Source organism: Oncorhynchus keta, unplaced genomic scaffold (assembly GCF_023373465.1).
Source record: "Oncorhynchus keta strain PuntledgeMale-10-30-2019 unplaced genomic scaffold, Oket_V2 Un_contig_6667_pilon_pilon, whole genome shotgun sequence".
Classification (NCBI taxonomy): Eukaryota; Metazoa; Chordata; class Actinopteri; order Salmoniformes; family Salmonidae; genus Oncorhynchus; species Oncorhynchus keta.
Window position 1 is genome coordinate 88,285 of NW_026288991.1, and position 21,632 is coordinate 109,916.

Genomic DNA, 21,632 nt, shown 5'->3' on the forward strand with positions numbered 1-21,632 from the left:
CTGTCGCTCTCTCTCTCCCTCTCTGTCTCTCTCTCTCTCTCTGTCTCTCTCTGTCTGTCGCTCTCTCTCTCCCTCTCTGTCTCTCTCTCTCTCTCTGTCTCTCTCTGTCTGTCGCTCTCTCTCTCCCTCTCTGTCTCTCTCTCTCTGTCTCTCTCTCTGTCTCTCTCTGTCTGTCTCTCTCTGTCTCGCTCTCTCTCTGTCTCTCTCTGTCTGTCGCTCTCTCTCTGTCTCTCTCTCTCTGTCTCTCTCTGTCTCTCTGTCTCTCTCTCTGTCTGTCGCTCTCTCTCTGTCTCACTCTCTCTGTCTCCCTGTCTGTCTCTCCTCTCTGTCTCTCTCTCTCTCTCTCTCTCTGTCTCTCTCTCTCTGTCTCTCTCTCTCTCTCTCTCCTCTCTCTGTCTCTCTCTCTCTCTCTGTCTCTCTCTGTCTCTCTCTGTCTCTCTCTCTCTCTCTCCTCTCTGTCTCTCTCTCTCTGTCTCTCTCTGTCTCTCTGCTCTCTCTCTGTCTCACTCTCTCTGTCTCCCTGTCTCCCTCTCTCTGTCTCTCTGTCCCCTCTCTCACTGTCTCCCTCTCTGTCTCCCTCTCTATGTCGCTCTGTATCACTCTCTGTCTCCCTCTCCCACTCTCTGTCTCCCTTTCCCACTCTCTGTCTCCCTCTCCCACTCTCTGTCTCCCTCTCCCACTCTCTGTCTCCCTCTCTCTCTCTGTCTCCTCTCCCACTCTCTGTATCACTCTCTGTCTCCCTCTCCCACTCTCTCTCTCTCTGTCTCCCTCTCCCACTCTCTGTCTCCTCTCTGTCTCTGTCTCACTCTCTCTCTCTATCACTCTCCCCTCTCTCTCTCTCTGTGTCACTCTCCCACTCTCTCTCTCTCTGTCTCTCTCTGTCTCCCCCTCTCTCTCTCTCTGTCTCCCTCTCCCACTCTCTGTCTCCCTTTCCCACTCTCTGTCTCCCTCTCCCACTCTGTGTCTCCCTCTCCCACTCTCTGTCGCTCTCTCTCTGTCTCCCTCTCCCACTCTCTGTATCACTCTCTGTCTCCCTCTCCCACTCTCTGTCTCACTCTCTGTCTCTGTATCACTCTCCCACTCTCCACTCTCTCTCTCTGTCTCCCACTCCCACTCTCCCACTCTCTGTCTCCCTCTCCCACTCTCTCTCTCTCTGTCTCACTCTCCCACTCTCTGTCTCCCACTCTCTGTCTCCCACTCTCACTCTCTGTCTCCCTCTCCCTCTCTCTGTCTCACTCTCCCACTGTCTCTCTCTGTCTCCTCTCCCACTCTCTGTCTCCCTCTCCCACTCTCTGTCTCCCTCTCCCTCTCTCTGTCTCCCTCTCCCACTCTTTGTCTCCCTCTCCCACTGTCTCTCTCTGTCTACCTATTCCACTCTGTCTCCCTCTCCCACTCTCTCTCTCTGTCTCCCTCTCCCACTCTCTGTCGCTCTCTCTCTGTCTCACTCTCCCACTCTCACTCTCTGTCTCCATCTCTCCACTCTCTGTCTCCCTCTCCCACTCTCTGTCGCTCTCTCTCTGTCTCACTCTCCCCTCTCGCTCTCTGTCTCCCTCTCCCCTCTCTGTCGCTCTCTCTCTCTCTCACTCTCCCTCTTTCGCTCTCTGTCTCCCTCTCCCACTCTCTGTCGCTCTCTCTCTGTCTCATTCTCCCACTCTCACTCTCTGTCTCCTCTCTCCCCTCTCTCCCTCACTCTGATCTCTCTCTGTCTCTCCATCACTCTCTGTCTCCCACTCTCTCTCCTTCTCTCTCTTATTCTCACTCTCTGTCTCCTCTCTCTCACTCTCTCTCCTCTCTCCCTCTATCTCTCTCTGTCTCTCTCTCTCTCTGTCTCCCTCTCACACACACACACACACACACACACACACACACACACACACACACACACACACACACACACACACACACACACACACACACACACACACTGTCACACACACACACACACACACACACACCCTCTGTTCTATTTCTCTCAGTCTCTTCCTGTATAGGTCCCATCTCTCTATATATTTCCCTTTATCAGTCTTCTACTGAGTTTCACTTTCTCTCTCCATCTCCCTCCCACTTTCTCACACAGCAGTCCCAGGAGACTTGTGTTTCTCTCTCCCAGCCTATTCTCTCCATCTCCCTCCCACTTTCTCACACAGCAGTCCCAGGAGACTCTTGTGTTCCTCTCCCACAGCCTATTCTCTCCATCTCCCCTCCCACTCTCTCACACAGCAGTCCCAGGAGACTTGTGTTTCTCTATACAGCCTATTCTCTCCATCTCCCTCCCACTCTCTCACACAGCAGTCCCAGGAGACTTGTGTTTCTCTATACAGCCTATTCTCTCCATCTCCCTCCCACTCTCTCACACAGCAGTCCCAGGAGACTCTTGTGTTCCTCTACACAGCCTATTCTCTCTCTTCCTATAGTTTATCTCTCCTCGAAGTACATATGGTTTCTATTTTCTTAAATTATTGACTGATTTCTACTGGAAATATTCTGCATCTATTTGAAGTGGTGGGAAAGCTTTTCGAGTGTCTCCTAGTGTATGTGTGTGTGTGTGTGTGTGTGCACCAAAATTACACAAGATGACCCTTGACCTGCCCGTCAAGCAGAAAACAAGACATGGTTATCCTCCTACATAGTCTTCATACTGTATACAATATTTTCTCCACAGCATCTCCAATAGTCTAACAGCAACACCTCAGAGCTGTGAACTTATTGTAACCAAATCAGATGCTGGCAATGATCAAACAAACTTCTTTATTTTACAGTTGAAGCAGATTATGATTACGCCTGCCCTATTTTCTTTGAGCAGAAGCGGCTGGGAGAGGCATATTAATACGCCTGACCTTAGCCCAGAGTTCAGGGCCTGCTCTCCATGTGTTCTGCGCCATGCGTGAGCTACTGAGCCGTCGTGATGTTTATTGTGTCCCTGGGCAGAACATATGGCTCACAAACCCACTAAAAGAGAATAGACCAAATCCCTTCACGGCTTTCATTCCTATCCACACTTAATTCTATCCAATATGAGGCACTTGAAGGCCTTGTATATAAGCACTGGCTGTGACTGTGAAGTGATCAGCTCAGCTGCCACGGGGCTTTGCTCGGTGTGCTGTGTACAATACATCGCCTGGGGGTGAATGCTCGTCGCCACTCCTAAGGGAGACTTTGGTCGTGTGGCCTTGTGTACTAGCAAAAAGTTAAAAGCATGAGTTTACTCACACGCCTGGTGTCCTCCTCAGATGGAGAGAGAGAACTACGGCACGGGGAAGCTCTCTACAAAGGAGGGATACCACATCCTTTATTCTAGAAGGATTTTCAATATGGTATAACCAGGTGCACAAGCATGGTGAGTTTGGGGGATTGTGGTGCAGTGAAGACATTCTGTAGGCTACTCCAGAGTTTGGGAACGTCCACCATCATCTTCAACAGCCGAGTTTACCTGTTGACTGATAACATGTACAACCAATGGTGAGGCACTGATGGTTCCTACCTCAATGCCGTGCTTCGTGCAGCCATGCGTCACACACGTGGCTACGCTTGTCATAATTACACATGAATACATCATCAGAATGTTCCTCAATCCAACATTATATCTAGTGTCCAGTCCACTCCAATAGAGTCTTTATATCTCATGGTCGAGCAAGGCAAGTTGTCCGTGGTTAGAGCAATGTAGCTTTCCAGTCAGACAGTAAAGTGTGTGTGTGTGTGTGTGTGTGTGTGTGCGTAGCTTTCAGTCAGACAGTAAAGTGTGTGTGTGTGTGTGTGTGTGTGTGTGTGTGTGTGTGTGTGTGTGTGTGTGTGTGTGTGTGTGTGTGTGTGTGTGTGTGTGTGTGTGTGTACATGTCTGTATGTGTGCCTGTGTCTGTGCAGCCGGAATGATTGATTCTGCTGCCCGCTGACTCCTGAGTGTCTACTGTGCTACATCCTCACCTGTCCTCACGCTGTGAATGTCCGACAGCAATGATCACCAACCTGTTCAACCAAGTCAAGATCACTTTCTGAGTCCAGACTCTCTGAGTCAAGATCACTTTCTGAATCAAGATCACTTTCTGAATCCAGATCGATTTCCAGATCACTTTCTGAATCAAGATCATTCTCTGAATACCAGATCACCAACCTGAGTCAAGATCACTTTCTGAATCAAGATCAGAATCCAGATCATTTCTGAGTCCAGATCACTTTCTGAATCAAGATCATTCTCTGAATCCAGATCACTCTCTGAGTCAAGATCACTTTCTGAATCAAGATCACTTTCTGAATCCAGATCGATTTCTGATCAAGATCCTTTCTGAGTCCAGATCACTCTCTGAGTCAAGATCACTTTCTGAATCAAGATCATTCTCTGAATCCAGATCACTCTCTGAGTCAAGATCACTTTCTGAATCAAAATGCAAGCCGAGATCTACCCCTCAGACTTTATTTAAATATAAGCCTATGCAACATGAACAAATTCTAAACAGTTGTGTAGCAATGAGGTTTGTGCAGTAGTGTATAAGGTATAGGCCCAGTACATCATCACTGCATATTGGATATGCTTGAATTGTCCTGACAATGTTGTTCTTCTCAGATCATTTTGAAATGATATGTTTTAAATGTAGCTCTATGATCACACTGGTAATAGATCATTTGTTGTATTACTTGTGTGATTCACAGCTGAGTGAGAATAATCATGAGCTTTTTTTTTACTAGACTGATGGCCTTCATCTGTCTGAGGGAAGGGAGGGAGCAGCTGTGAGGCTGCCACTTACCCGACTCACCATCCTCCCTCCCTCCCTCACTCCCGCTCGCCCGCCCGCCCCGCCCGCCCGCCCTCCCTCCCTCCCTCCCTCCCTCCCTCCCTCCCTCCCTCCCTCCCTCCCTCCCTCCCTCCCTCCCTCCCTCCCTCCCTCCCTCCCTCCCGCCCGCCCTCCCTCCCTCCCTCCCTCCCTCCCTCCCTCCCTCCCTCCCTCCCTCCGCTGAGGAAAAGGGGACACAGTCTTCCAGCTGATGGGGAAACTAATGCACCAATTCATGTTGTTAATCCCATGACCAGAGAAAGTGAAATATTCCTTGATATTAAAAAAGAGACAAGGTGCTAATAATAGCAACTCAAGCTTATGGGAACACTTTTCTATACTCCATTACATCTCAGTGCTGGATGTAGCATGAGTGGAAGTAGGGATAACGCCCATTTTATGGCTATAAAAGTGTTGAACAAAGTGTTGACAGTGATGAATAACAACTTAAACATGAACTTACTCAAAAAAAACAGCAGTTCTTTGCTCAATTGGTTGAGTTTCTCTCTAGTCGTGGTTTTAAACGTTTTGAAATCTTACATTTTTAAATGAGCTATCTGATTGGCCAGATTAATTTCTACCTTCAGACTCAGAAAATGGTTGAAAACAGTAAGACTTTGCCTTCCCGGAGCTGGGACTGCTGAATCAAGTGCATCTATCCCCATTTCCTGCAGCAACAGGAAATGGGAATTATTATACGGATTATAATTCATGGACATTTTTAGTCAGGTTTCGTAGGGGCTGATACATTATTAGTCAGGTTAAATAGGGGCTGATACATTATTAGTAAGGTTTAGTAGAGGCTGATACATTATTAGTCAGGTTTAGTAGGGGCTGATACATTATTAGTCAGGTTAAATAGGGGCTGATACATGTTTAGTCAGGTTAAATAGGGGCTGATGCATGTTTAGTCAGGTTTCGTAGGGGCTGATGCATTATTAGTCAGGTTAAATAGGGGCTGATGCATTTTTAGTCAGGTTTCGTAGGGGCTGATACATTATTAGTCAGGTTTAGTAGGGGCTGATACATTATTAGTAAGGTTTAGTAGGGGCTGATGCATTATTAGTCAGGTTTAGTAGGGGCTGATACATTATTAGTCAGGTTAAATAGGGGCTGATACATTATTAGTCAGGTTAAATAGGGGCTGATGCATGTTTAGTCAGGTTTCGTAGGGGCTGATACATTATTAGTCAGGTTAAATAGGGGCTGATGCATGTTTAGTCAGGTTTCGTAGGGGCTGATACATTATTAGTAAGGTTTAGTAGAGGCTGATACATTATTAGTCAGGTTTAGTAGGGGCTGATACATTATTAGTCAGGTTAAATAGGGGCTGATACATTATTAGTAAGGTTTAGTAGAGGCTGATACATTATTAGTCAGGTTTAGTAGGGGCTGATACATTATTAGTCAGGTTAAATAGGGGCTGATACATTATTAGTCAGGTTAAATAGGGGCTGATACATTATTAGTCAGGTTTAGTAGGGGCTGATACATTATTAGTCAGGTTTAGTAGGGGCTGATACATGTTTAGTCAGGTTAAATAGGGGCTGATGCATGTTTAGTCAGGTTTCGTAGGGGCTGATGCATTATTAGTCAGGTTAAATAGGGGCTGATGCATTTTTAGTCAGGTTTCGTAGGGGCTGATACATTATTAGTCAGGTTTAGTAGGGGCTGATACATTATTAGTAAGGTTTAGTAGGGGCTGATGCATTATTAGTCAGGTTTAGTAGGGGCTGATACATTATTAGTCAGGTTAAATAGGGGCTGATACATTATTAGTCAGGTTAAATAGGGGCTGATGCATGTTTAGTCAGGTTTCGTAGGGGCTGATACATTATTAGTCAGGTTAAATAGGGGCTGATGCATTATTAGTCAGGTTTAGTAGGGGCTGATACATTATTAGTCAGGTTTAGTAGGGGCTGATACATTATTAGTCAGGTTTAGTAGGGGCTGATGCATTATTAGTCAGGTTTAGTAGGGGCTGATACATTATTAGTCAGGTTTCGTAGGGGCTGATACATTATTAGTCAGGTTTAGTAGGGGCTGATGCATTATTAGTCAGGTTTAGTAGGGGCTGATACATTATTAGTCAGGTTTAGTAGGGGCTGATACATTATTAGTCAGGTTTAGTAGGGGCTGATGCATTATTAGTCAGGTTTAGTAGGGGCTGATACATTATTAGTCAGGTTAAATAGGGGCTGATGCATGTTTAGTCAGGTTTCGTAGGGGCTGATACATTATTAGTAAGGTTTAGTAGAGGCTGATACATTATTAGTCAGGTTTAGTAGGGGCTGATGCATTATTAGTCAGGTTTAGTAGGGGCTGATACATTATTAGTCAGGTTTCGTAGGGGCTGATACATTATTAGTCAGGTTTAGTAGGGGCTGATGCATTATTAGTCAGGTTTAGTAGGGGCTGATACATTATTAGTCAGGTTTAGTAGGGGCTGATACATTATTAGTCAGGTTTAGTAGGGGCTGATGCATTATTAGTCAGGTTTCGTAGGGGCTGATGCATTTTTAGTCAGGTTTCGTAGGGGCTGATACATTTTTAGTCAGGTTTCGTAGGGGCTGATGCATTTTTAGTCAGGTTTCGTAGGGGCTGATGCATTTTTAGTCAGGTTTCGTAGGGGCTGATGCATTTTTAGTCAGGTTTCGTAGGGGCTGATGCATTTTTAGTCAGGTTTCGTAGCCAGGTATAGTAGGGGCTGATACATTTTTAGTCAGGTTTCGTAGGGGCTGATACATTTTTAGCCAGGTTTAGTAGGGGCTGATGCATTATTAGTCAGGTTTAATAGGGGCTGATGCATTTTTAGTCAGGTTTAATAGGGGCTGATGCATTTTTAGTCAGGTTTAATAGGGGCTGATGCATTTTTAGCCAGGTTTAGTAGGGGCTAATGCATTTTTAGTCAGGTTTAATAGGGGCTGATGCATTTTTAGTCAGGTTTAGTAGGGGCTAATGCATTTTTAGTCAGGTTTAATAGGTGCTGATGCATTTTTAGTCAGGTTTCGTAGGGGCTGATACATTATTAGTCAGGTTTAACAGGGGCTGATGCATTTTTAGTCAGGTTTAATAGGGGCTGATACATTTTTCATTAGGGCAAATCAAGTCTGACATTCTAAAGTGTAAATTACAAACTTGAGAAGCCTTTTTAAACCTCGAATACACTACAAGTTTGCAATTTCTTGCTGTGCAGAAAAATTCTCAGCAACAAAAGAGTGATCAAATGAATATCCTACATCTGTGTTCAAATGGACCAGTTAAAATAACATGCCACAGGGGTTTTCACATTTAAGAAGACTGTTTAACTTTTTATGACTCCTGCAACATTGTTGGTGTGGTGTTGATCGGGGGAAACCGGCATTGAGAGTAGCTTTATAGGAGTAGTAACCCTACTAATACAAGGAACTAGGGGAAAAGTATTGCCCACGTAACAACACAAAGAACTGTACCTGTTGTATCAGTGTGTCATTGCAGCACCAGTACTTACCCCAGTAAACCAAGAACATCCCTAAGACATTACATAATATCCTCTCGTAATAAGTTCTAGTTCAGTTCGTTTACCATAAAGTTCCTTAAACAATTTCATTAAAAAAATGTTTTTACTATCACAAGGCAGTTTCAAATAAAACCTTTTTCAAGTCATAAATCCTAGGAAGGTTGTGGTCCATAAAATATTGATTAAAACATTGTGCCGAACAGCCGGTATAAAACACAGGCCAAGGAAAAGTCTTAAGGCCTAGATTCAATCAGATCGAGCTTACACCCCCAAAGCTGATGTTTTGGCAGTGTCAGAGGGTGTCAGCTGCTTTTGTGAAACGTTGTCACGAAGCCACACTTGTCCCACTGGCGTTAGAAGTTCAGAGGGAGGAAGTGGAGGTGATATAGAAATAATGACACTGAAATTATCAGGAATCAAGGTAAGACCCAAGTGCAGACTGTGTGAAGTAACAGTGTTTATTGTAGCAACAGGGGCAGGCAAACGACAGGTCAAGGCAGGCAGGGGTCGATAATCCAGAGCAGAGGCCAAGATACAGGACGGCAGGCAGGCTCAGGGTCAGGTCAGGCAGACTGGTCAGGTGGGCGGGTACAGGGTCAGGACAGGCAGACTGGTCAGGCGGGCGGGTACAGGGTCAGGACAGGCAGACTGGTCAGGTGGGCGGGTACAGGGTCAGGACAGGCAGACTGGTCAGGCGGGCGGGTACAGGGTCAGGACAGGCAGACTGGTCAGGTGGGCGGGTACAGGGTCAGGACAGGCAGACTGGTCAGGCGGGCGGGTACAGGGTCAGGACAGGCAGACTGGTCAGGTGGGCGGGTACAGGGTCAGGACAGGCAGACTGGTCAGGCGGGCGGGTACAGGGTCAGGACAGGCAGACTGGTCAGGCGGGCGGGTACAGGGTCAGGACAAGCAGACTGGTCAGGTGGGCGGGTACAGGGTCAGGACAGGCAGACTGGTCAGGCGGGCGGGTACAGGGTCAGGACAGGCAGACTGGTCAGGCGGGTGGGTTCAGGGTCAGGCAGTGGTCAGGCGGGCGGGTACAGGGTCAGGACAGGCAGAGTGGTCAGGCGGGCGGGTACAGGGTCAGGACAGGCAGACTGGTCAGGCGGGCGGGTACAGGGTCAGGACAGGCAGACTGGTCAGGACAGGCAGACTGGTACAGAGGGTCAGGTCAGGCAGGCAGACTGGTCAACAGGGTCAGGACAGGAGAGTCAAAAACCAGGAGGACGAGAAAAAGAGAGGCTGGGAAAAGACAGGTGCTGACAGGACAACCCTGGTAAACTTGACAAACAAGATGAACTGGCACAGACAGCCCGAAAACATCAGTATAAATACCAAGGAGATAATGGGGAAGATGGGTGACATCTGGAGGAGGGTGGAAACAATTACAAAGACAGGTGAAACAGATCAGGGCGTGACAGAAATGGAAAAATTATTAAACAAAATATAGGATTTCTAACATCGTGATGGAGGTGTAGATTACATCTATCATCCTAATGGAGGTGTAGATTATATCTGTCATCCTAATTTAGGTGTAGATTACATCTGTCATCCTAACGGAGGTGTAGATTAAATCTATCATCCTAATGGAGGTGTAGATTACATCTATCATCCTAACGGAGGTGTAGATTATGTCTGTCTTCCTAACAGAGGTGTAGATTACATCTATCATCCTAACGGAGGTATAGATTACATCTGTCATCCTAATGGAGGTGTAATGGAGGTTGCATCTATCATCCTAATGGAGGTGTAGATTACATCTATCATCCTAATGGAGGTGTAGATTACATCTATCATCCTAACGGAGGTGTAGATTACATCTATCATACATCTAACGGAGTGTGTGGAGGTGTAGATTACATCTATCATCCTAACGGAGGTGTAGATTACATCTATCATCCTAATTTAGGTGTAGATCTATCATCTATCATCTAACAGAGGTGTAGATTACATCTATCATCCTAATGGAGATGTAGATTACATCTATCATCCTAATTGGAGGTGTAGATTACATCTATCATCCTAACAGATGTGTAGATTACATCTATCATCCTAATGGAGGTGTAGATTACATCTGTCATCCTAACGGAGGTGTAGATTACATCTATCATCCTAATTTAGGTGTAGATTACATCTATCATCCTAACAGAGGTGTAGATTACATCTATCATCCTAATGGAGATGTAGATTACATCTATCATCCTAATTTAGGTGTAGATTACATCTATCATCCTAACAGATGTGTAGATTACATCTATCATCCTAACGGAGGTGTAGATGACATCTATCATCCTAACAGGGTTGTAGATTACATCTATCATCCTAACGGAGGTGTAGATTACATCTATCATCCTAATGGAGGTGTAGATTACATCTATCATCCTAACAGACAGCTTTAGATAAAGCTTTAACAGCTTTAGATATAGCACCAGGAGCCGCTTGTGGATTTGACTGCTCTTACACGGCCCCAGCTGCGGACGCCGTAAATACATAAACCTTGCGGATTTCGGGCTAAAGCAGATCTGATTGAATCAAGTGCTTGTCCTGTGTTCAAATTTGTGTTCCACTAATGCACACTCACAGGTTCCTTCCTCTGTCCTGAAAGAACCTTGTTTTCTGCTCTGAAGAGAGGCCCCCTTAGCCGTGAATAACCCTAGTCTATTTTTCACCAGAGAGAGATGGAGAAAACACTGTGAGTAAAAGCTCCATGTGTTAGCAGTGTGACTGTAATCTGTGGTGTGTGTGTGTGTTTATATGTTAAAATAGGTATGCTAACACTGAAAGGGTTGGCATGGAAACTGTCCCTCTGTAGGTTTAAACTGGGATCAGAGACTAATGCTGTCAAGCACAGTGTAGCTGAACACGTACACACTTTTGGAGCCATTGATGCGTGTGTGTGTGTGTGTGTGTGTGTGTGTGTGTGTGTGTGTGTGTGTGTGTGTGTGTGTGTGTGTGTGTGTGTGTGTGTGTGTGTGTGTGTGTGTGTGTGTGTGTGTGTGTGTGTGTGTGTGTGTGTGTGTGTGTGTGTGTGTGTCCAGGGAAAACATAGAGACACAGAGGCTGGTCAGTGCAGCCTTTACGTCACTGTGGTGAGCTGTGGCCATCTCGCTCTGACGCCATTTGATCAAATTCCCCATGGCAGGAATGCAATTGTACAATGGGATACAGATAGGCAGACAGACACACACACACACACACACACACACACACACACACACACACACACACACACACACACACACACACACACACACACACACACACACACACACACACACACACACACACACACACACACACACACACACCAATAGCTACGGTAGGCTACGTGAACACAAATCAGTCAATCATATGGTGTTTCTATCACATCTCCCCTCAATCTAACAGTCAGTGTCCTCTCATTAATCAAAACACAGTCAGCGTTAGGGACCTATGAATGTGTTGTGAACTCAACCTCTTGAGAGTCCTCAACAGTAGTGTTGGTGTTATGAGCAGAGACCTGAACTCCCCATGTGTCAGCTTGGTCCTCCCACACACCTTCTGCTTCTGTCAGTGGGAGGGTTCTGGTTTGGTGGAGTGACATCTCTCCTCTCCTCTCCCTTCCATACAGCTGTCATCCATTCTGTCAGTGGGAGGGTTCTGGTGTGGGGAGTGACATCTCTCCTCTCCTCTCCCTTCCATACAGGTTCTGGTGGGAGGGTTCTGGTTTGGTAGAGTGACATCTCTGCTCTCCCTTCCATACAGCTGTCATCCATTCTGTCAGTGGGAGGGTTCTGGTGTGGTGGAGTGACATCTCTCCTCTCCTCTCCCTTCCACACAGCTGTCATCCATTCTGTCAGTGGGAGGGTTCTGGTTTGGTAGAGTGACATCTCTCCTCTCCCTTCCATATGGCTGTCATCCATTCTGTCAGTGGGAGGGTTCTGGTGTGGTGGAGTGACATCTCTCCTCTCCTCTCCCTTCCATACAGCTGTCATCCATTCTGTCAGTGGGAGGGTTCTGGTTTGGTAGAGTGACATCTCTGCTCTCCCTTCCATATGGCTGTCCTCCATTCTGTCAGTGGGAGGGTTCTGGTTGGTGGAGTGACATCTCTCCTCTCCTATCCCTTCCACATGGTTGTCATCCATTTTGTCAGTGGGAGGGTTCTGGTCATCCATTTTTTGGTGGAGTGACATCTCTCCTCTCCCTTCCATATAGCTGTCATCCATTCTGTCAGTGGGAGGGTTCTGGTGTGGTGGAGTGACATCTCTCCTCTCCTCTCCCTTCCATACAGCTGTCATCCATTCTGTCAGTGGGAGGGTTCTGGTTTGGTGGAGTGACATCTCTCCTCTCCCTTCCACATGGTTGTCATCCATTTTGTCAGTGGGAGGGTTCTGGTGTGGTGGAGTGACATCTCTCCTCTCCCTTCAACACGGCTGTCACGCCATTCTCTCCTTTTTATTAGTTAGTAGGAGTCTCTCTCTCTCACTAGGGAGAATAGGGAGGCAAGCATGGAGAAGAAGGAGGAGAGGGGGAAGGAGGTTCAGATGTAACAGGGAGCCACAAATAAATATCTCCTTCTCTTCTTCCCTTGTTTTCCCCCCTCTCTCACCCCTCTCTTTCCACCCCCCTCTTTCTACCCACCCTCTCTGTCCCCCTCTCCTTCCACCCCTTTCCCCCCTCTCTCACCCCTCTCTTTCCACCCCCCTCTTTCTTCCCACCCTCTCTGTCCCCCTCTCCTTCCACCCCTTTTCCCCCTCTCTCTTCCCCCCCTCTGTCCCCCTCTCTTTCCACACCCCTCTTTCTTCCCCCCTCTACCCTCTCTCTTTCCACTCCTCTCTCTTTTCCCCTCTACCTCTTCTCTTCCCCCCCCCCTCTTTCACGCTCATTTTATGGTGTAATAAGAGGAGCGTGAAATATGTCTTCCGTTCCTTTTTGACAGGAAGAGGGAGGGGCAGACTGAGTCCCAAGGCTTGCGAGACACAAAGAAATGACATACAGATGTAGGATCTTAATTTGAGCCGGTTTGCTACAGCAGGAAAATAATCCTGCAGCAACAGGAGATGTGAATTATTGTGTGGATTACAATTAATGGATATTTTTTGTAGGGGTGTTCCATTTTTTGTTCGGGCAAATCATGTCTGACATTTTTAAGTGGGAAAAAAAAGCATTTATATACCTTGAATACACTACAAATGTGCATTTCCGGTATTTGTAGGTCCCAGACCATTATCCCGACAGGATGGAACAAAGGAGAGACCCAGTTCAAATACCCTAAAAAGGCATCCTTACTTCCTCATTTTCCTAGAGATGTTCACTGCTCCACTGCTAAATGTAAATGATTGGATAAGAGAAACACCCCGAGGATCTAGTAGGAAGGCAGGATGCAGTAAAGGGATTCATTTGGGCTCCTGGGTGGTGCAGCGGTCTAAGGCCCTGCATCTCAGTGCTAGAGGCGTCACTACAGACCCTGGTTCAGTGGTCTAAGGCCCTGCATCTCAGTGCTAGAGGCGTCACTACAGACCCTGGTTCAGTGGTCTAAGGCCCTGCATCTCATTGCTAGAGGCGTCACTACAGACCATGGTTCAGTGGTCTAAGGCCCTGCATCTTAGTGCTAGAGGCGTCACTACAGACCCTGGTTCAGTGGTCTCAGGCACTGCATCTCAGTGCTAGAGGTGTCACTACAGACCCTGGTTCAGTGGTCTAATGCCCTGCATCTTAGTGCTAGAGGCGTCACTACAGACCCTGGTTCAGTGGTCTAATGCCCTGCATCTTAGTGCTAGAGGGCGCATCTCACTACAGACCCTGGTTCAGTGGTCTAAGGCCCTGCATCTCAGTGCTAGAGGCGTCACTACAGACCCTGGTTCAGTGGTCTAAGGCCCTGCATCTCAGTGCTAGAGGCGTCACTACAGACCCTGGTTCAGTGGTCTAAGGCATCCTGCATCTCAGACCCTGGTTCTAGAGGCGCCACTACAGACCCTGGTTCAGTGGTCTAAGGCCCTGCATCTCAGTGCTAGAGGTGTCACTACAGACCCTGGTTCAGTGGTCTAAGGCCCTGCATCTCAGTGCTAGAGGCGTCACTACAGACCCTGGTGCAGTGGTCTAAGGCCCTGCATCTTAGTGCTAGAGGCGTCACTACAGACCCTGGTTCAGTGGTCTAAGGCGCTGCATCTCAGTGCTAGAGGTGTCACTACAGACCCTGGTTCAGTGGTCTAAGGCCCTGCATCTCAGTGCTAGAGGCGTCACTACAGACCCTGGTTCAGTGGTCTAAGGCGCTGCATCTCAGTGCTAGAGGCGTCACTACAGACCCTGGTTCAGTGGTCTAAGGCCCTGCATCTCAGTGCTAGAGGCGTCACTACAGACCCTGGTTCAGTGGTCTAAGGCCCTGCATCTCAGTGCTAGAGGCGTCACTACAGACCCTGGTTCAGTGGTCTAAGGCCCTGCATCTTAGTGCTAGAGGCGTCACTACAGACCCTGGTTCAGTGGTCTAAGGCACTGCATCTCAGTGCTAGAGGCGTCACTACAGACCCTGGTTCAGTGGTCTAAGGCCCTGCATCTTAGTGCTAGAGGCGCATCTCACTACAGACCCTGGTTCAGTGGTCTAAGGCACTGCATCTCAGTGCTAGAGGCGTCACTACAGACCCTGGTTCAGTGGTCTAAGGCACTGCATCTTAGTGCTAGAGGCGTCACTACAGACCCTGGTTCAGTGGTCTAAGGCGCTCCATCTCAGTGCTAGAGGTGTCACTACAGACCCTGGTTCAGTGGTCTAAGGCACTGCATCTTAGTGCTAGAGGTGTCACTACAGACCCTGGTTCAGTGGTCTACAAGGCACTGCATCTTAGTGCTAGAGGCGTCACTACAGACCCTGGTTCAGTGGTCTAAGGCACTGCATCTTAGTGCTAGAGGCGTCACTACAGACCCTGGTTCAGTGGTCTAAGGCGCTGCATCTCAGTGCTAGAGGTGTCACTACAGACCCTGGTTCAGTGGTCTACAGAGGCGCTCCATCTCAGTGCTAGAGGCGTCACTACAGACCCTGGTTCAGTGGTCTAAGGCCCTGCATCTCAGTGCTAGAGGTGTCACTACAGACCCTGGTTCAGTGGTCTAAGGCCCTGCATCTCAGTGCTAGAGGCGTCACTACAGACCCTGGTTCAGTGGTCTAAGGCCCTGCATCTCAGTGCTAGAGGCGTCACTACAGACCCTGGTTCAGTGGTCTAAGGCCCTGCATCTCAGTGCTAGAGGCGTCACTACAGACCCTGGTTCAGTGGTCTAAGGCCCTGCATCTTAGTGCTAGAGGTGTCACTACAGACCCTGGTTTGATGTATCACAAACGGCGTGATTGGGAGTCCCATAGGGCGGCGCACAATTGGCCCAGCGTCCTCTGGGTTAGAGTTTGGCCGGGGTAGGCCAATCACTGTAAATAATAATTTGTCCTTAAATGACTTGCCTCGTTAAAGGTTAAATAAAAGAACTGTATTTGAACAGGGCCGGGCCAAATAAAGAGACAGCTGGTTGAGAGAAGAAGTGAAAGGGGGAGAGTGAGAATGTATTATAGAAAAGGGAGGGAGAAAGAAGAGCAGTAAAGGACGGACTGTAACTACCGAGGGGAAAGAGGGACAGGAAGAGGATGTTGTGAACTATAATTACCGTGATACAGTGATGGATAGTTCAAAGCATTTAGGTGAAGAAAAGAGGTACATCTGCAATTATCACGGTTCTTTGCAACAAAAGGGCTCCAAAACCGACACCATCCACGACCCTCATTACCACCTCTGGTATAGTACAAGACGTAGAAGGTTCTAGAAACATGTTAAATGTTAACCAAACATAATGACACTTGATGGCTTCCTTGATTGGCAAGCACTGTTGTCGACGCTGTCTGAGTGCCTCAGAAGGAGCATTATCCACTGACTGAGCCACCGACGTCTCCTCCTAATTGTTGTTCCATTAAACTCCCCCGGGCCATGCGTCAGCATTTCCTTTGTGAGTTGTAATGCATTTTCTGCATGAAGACTTTAATATACAATTAGACACCTACCTACACTGAACCCTTATGTAGCCAGAGGGTGGTTGTTATCTAAGGGGCGTGATTCCACTCACACAACTCTTGTTTGGTAGATGGATGAGGATTGAGTTTGGGAACGTTTTTAATCGTCACCTCCACGTTCAAGCACTTCAACTTGGATGTTTGTCTGTTTCTGTGTTTGGGCCTGATATGGTTCTCAATCAGAGGCAGGTGTTAGTCATTGTCTCTGATTGGGAACCATATTTAGGTAGCCTGTTTTGTGTTGGGTTTTGTGGGTGGTTGTTTCCTGTCTTTGTGTTTTATGCACCGGTTAGGACTGTTTCGGTTTTCACGTTTATTATTTTGTATTCTGTTCATGTTTAGTTCACATATACTGAATCAGTCTGTGTGAAATAATAGTGGTTAACATGATTTTTGAATGACTACCACTTCCTCTGTCCCCCATACATACATACATCTGTAATGTTCCTCAGCCAAGTATTGCATTTCAAGCCCATATTCAACTACAAAGAGCAAGGAGCTATTTGAATGCCTCAAAAAGAAGGGCATTGATTGGTAGATGTGTAACAATAACAAATCAGACATCGAATATCACTTAAAGCATGGTCAAGTTAATAACGATGCTGTGGATGATGTATTAAACCACCCAGACACATCAACGATGCAGTCGTCCTTCTGAACTGAGCTGCAGGACAGGAAAGAAACTGCTTCGGGACGTCATCATTGGTGATTTTCAAACAGCTACAGAGTTCAATGGCTGGGATGGGAGGAAACAGAGTATGGATCAACAAAATGGTAGTGACTCCACAATAATGACCTAAAGGAAACAGAGGATGTATCAACAACATGGTAGTGACTCCACAATAATGACCTAAAGGAAACAGAGGATGTATCAACAACATGGTAGTGACTCCACAATAATGACCTAAAGGAAACAGAGGATGGATCAACAACATGGTAGTGACTCCACAATAATGACCTAAAGGAAACAGAGGATGGATCAACAACATGGTAGTGACTCCACAATAATGACCTAAAGGAAACAGAGGATGTATCAACAACATGGTAGTGACTCCACAATAATGACCTAAAGGAAACAGAGGATGGATCAACAACATGGTAGTGACTCCACAATAATGACCTAAAGGAAACAGAGGATGGATCAACAACATGGTAGTGACTCCACAATAATGACCTAAAGGAAACAGAGGATGGATCAACAACATGGTAGTGACTCCACAATAATGACCTAAAGGAAACAGAGGATGGATCAACAACATGGTAGTGACTCCACAATAATGACCTAAAGGAAACAGAGGATGGATCAACAACATGGTAGTGACTCCACAATAATGACCTAAAGGAAACAGAGGATGGATCAACAACATGGTAGTGACTCCACAATAATGACCTAAAGGAAACAGAGGATGTATCAACAACATGGTAGTGACTCCACAATAATGACCTAAAGGAAACAGAGGATGGATCAACAACATGGTAGTGACTCCACAATAATGACCTAAAGGAAACAGAGGATGGATCAACAACATGGTAGTGACTCCACAATAATGACCTAAAGGAAACAGAGGATGTATCAACAACATGGTAGTGACTCCACAATAATGACCTAAAGGAAACAGAGGATGGATCAACAACATGGTAGTGACTCCACAATAATGACCTAAAGGAAACAGAGGATGGATCAACAACATGGTAGTGACTCCACAATAATGACCTAAAGGAAACAGAGGATGGATCAACAACATGGTAGTGACTCCACAATAATGACCTAAAGGAAACAGAGGATGGATCAACAACATGGTAGTGACTCCACAATAATGACCTAAAGGAAACAGAGGATGTATCAACAACATGGTAGTGACTCCACAATAATGACCTAAAGGAAACAGAGGATGGATCAACAACATGGTAGTGACTCCACAATAATGACCTAAAGGAAACAGAGGATGGATCAACAACATGGTAGTGACTCCACAATAATGACCTAAAGGAAACAGAGGATGGATCAACAACATGGTAGTGACTCCACAATAATGACCTAAAGGAAACAGAGGATGGATCAACAACATGGTAGTGACTCCACAATAATGACCTAAAGGAAACAGAGGATGGATCAACAACATGGTAGTGACTCCACAATAATGACCTAAAGGAAACAGAGGATGGATCAACAACATGGTAGTGACTCCACAATAATGACCTAAAGGAAACAGAGGATGGATCAACAACATGGTAGTGACTCCACAATAATGACCTAAAGGAAACAGAGGATGGATCAACAACATGGTAGTGACTCCACAATAATGACCTAAAGGAAACAGAGGATGGATCAACAACATGGTAGTGACTCCACAATAATGACCTAAAGGAAACAGAGGATGGATCAACAACATGGTAGTGACTCCACAATAATGACCTAAAGGAAACAGAGGATGGATCAACAACATGGTAGTGACAGAGGATGGATCAACAAATGGTAGTGACAATAATGACCTAAAGGACAGAGGATGGATCAAAACATGGTAGTGACTCCACAATAATGACCTAAAGACAGAGGATGGATCAACAACATATTCCAAAACATGAAACAGATATGGATCAACAACAAGGCACTAAGTAAAAAACAGAGGATGGATCAAAAAAGTGACTCCACAATAATGACCTAAAGGAAACAGAGTATATATGGTAGTGATCCACAATAATCTTAAAAAACAGAGGATGGATACTATGGTAGTGACTCCACAATTTGACCTAAAGGAAACAGAGGATTATCAACAACATAGGTAGTGATCCACGTAATCAAAAAATGGATCAACAACATGGTTTGACTCCACAATAATTTGTAACACAATCAACAATTTGAAATAATGACCAGAGGATGTTCTACCTGACTCCACAATAATGACCAGAGGCTGGATCAACAACATGGTAGTGACTCCCAATAATGACCTAAAGGAAACAGAGGATGGATCAACAACATGGTAGTGACTCCACAATAATGACCTAAAGGAAACAGAGGATGGATCAACAACATGGTAGTGACTCCACACCGGAAAACAGAGAGCTGTTCATCAGGAAACAGAGGATGGATCAACAACATGGTAGTGACTCCACAATAATGACCTAAAGGAAACAGAGATGGATCAACAACTGTAGTGACTCATCACAATAATGACCTAAAGGAAACAGAGGATGTATCAACAACATGGTAGTGACTCCACAATAATGACCTAAAGGAAACAGAGGATGGATCAACAACATGGTAGTGACTCACAATAATGACCTAAAGGAAACAGAGGATGTATCAACAACATGGTAGTGTCCACAATAATGACCTAAAGGAAACAGAGGATGGATCAACAACATGGTAGTGACTCCCAATAATGACCCTAAAGGAAACAGAGGATGGATCAACAACATGGTAGTGACTCCACAATAATGACCTAAAGGAAACACCGGATGGACTCCACAATAATGACCTAAAGGAAACAAGTGATGGATCAACAAAATGGTAGTGACCACATGACTTAAAGGAAACTATCAACAGTGACTCCACAATAATGACCTATGGATCAACAACATGGAGAGTGCTCCACAATAATGACCTAAAGGAAACAGAGGATGTATCAACAACATGGTAGTGACTCCACAATAATGACCTAGTGACTGATGTCATAAGACTTTAAAGGAAACAGAGGATGGATCAACAACATGTGACTCCACAATAATGACCTAAAGGAAACAGAGCTGTTCAACATCAGGTCTAGTGACTACAGAGAATGGATTAGTACCCACAATAATGACCGGAAAGCTGAAACAGAGGATGGATCAACAACATAGTAGTGTCACCTAACCATGACCTAAAGGAAACAGAGGATGGATCAACAACAGAGTAGTTCCACATAATGACTTAAAAGGAAACAGAGGATGGATCAACAACATACCTGACCCACACCTAAAGGAAACAGAGGATGGATCAACAAAATGGTAGTGACTCCACAATAATGACCTAAAGGAAACAGAGGATGGATCAACAATATTCCACAATAATGACCTAAAGGAAACAGAGGATGTATCAACAATCAGTGGCCAAAGGAAACAGAGTTCAACAACATGGTAGTGACCCACACCTAAAGGAAACAGAGGATGGTCAACAACATGGTAGTGTCCACAATACCTAAAGGAAACAGAGGATGGATCAACAACATGGTAGTGAGAAAGAGCTGGTTCATCAGACCTAAAGGAAACAGAGTGTTCTACCTGACCTAAAGGACACCAGAGATGGAGCAACATGGTAGGACTCCCAATAATGACCTAAATGAAACCTATGGATCAACAACATAGTAGTGACTCCACAATAAGACCTAAAGGAAACAGAGGATGGATCAACAAATCAGGTCCACAATAATGACCTAAAGGAAACAGAGTTGGATCAACAACATGGTAGTGACCCACAATAATGACCTAAAGGAAACAGAGGAGATCACAACATGGTAGTTCAATAATGACCTAAAGGAAACAGAGGATGATCAACAACATGGTAGTACTCCACAATAATGACCTAAAGGAAACAGAGGATGGATCAACAACATGGTAGTGACTCTAGTAAAGGAAACAGAGGTTCAACAACATGGTAGTGACCACACCTAAAGGAAACAGAGCTGTTCATCAGGCAGAGTGTTCAACCTAACCACACCAGAAACAGAGTGATGTTCATCATGACCTCAGAGGATGGTCAACCATGGTAGTACTCCACACCTAAAGGACAGTGATGTTCATCAGGTAGTCTGACCTATGGTAGTGACTCCACAATAATGACCTAAAGGAAACAGAGGATGTTCATCAATAAGGACCTAAAGGAAACAGAGGTGTATCCACATGACAGTGATGTCCACAATAATGACCTCAGAGGATGGATCAACAACTAGTGACCCACAATAATGACCTAAAGGAAACAGAGGACATGGTAGTTCAATAATGACCTAAAGGAAACAGAGGATGGCCTGGTAGTGTAATCTCAACAACATGGTAGTGACTCCACAATAATGACCTAAAGGAAACAGAGGATGATCAACAACATTAGTGACTCCACAATAATGACCTAAAGGAAACAGAGGATGGATCAACAACATGGTAGTGACTCCAAATAATGACCTAAAGGAAACAGAGGATGTATCAACATGGTAGTGACTCCACAATAATGACCTAAAGGAAACAGAGGATGGATCAACAACATGGTAGTGACTCCACAATAATGACCTAAAGGAAACAGAGGATGATCAACAACATGGTAGTGACTCCACAATAATGACCTAAAGGAAACAGAGGATGGATCAACCATGGTAGT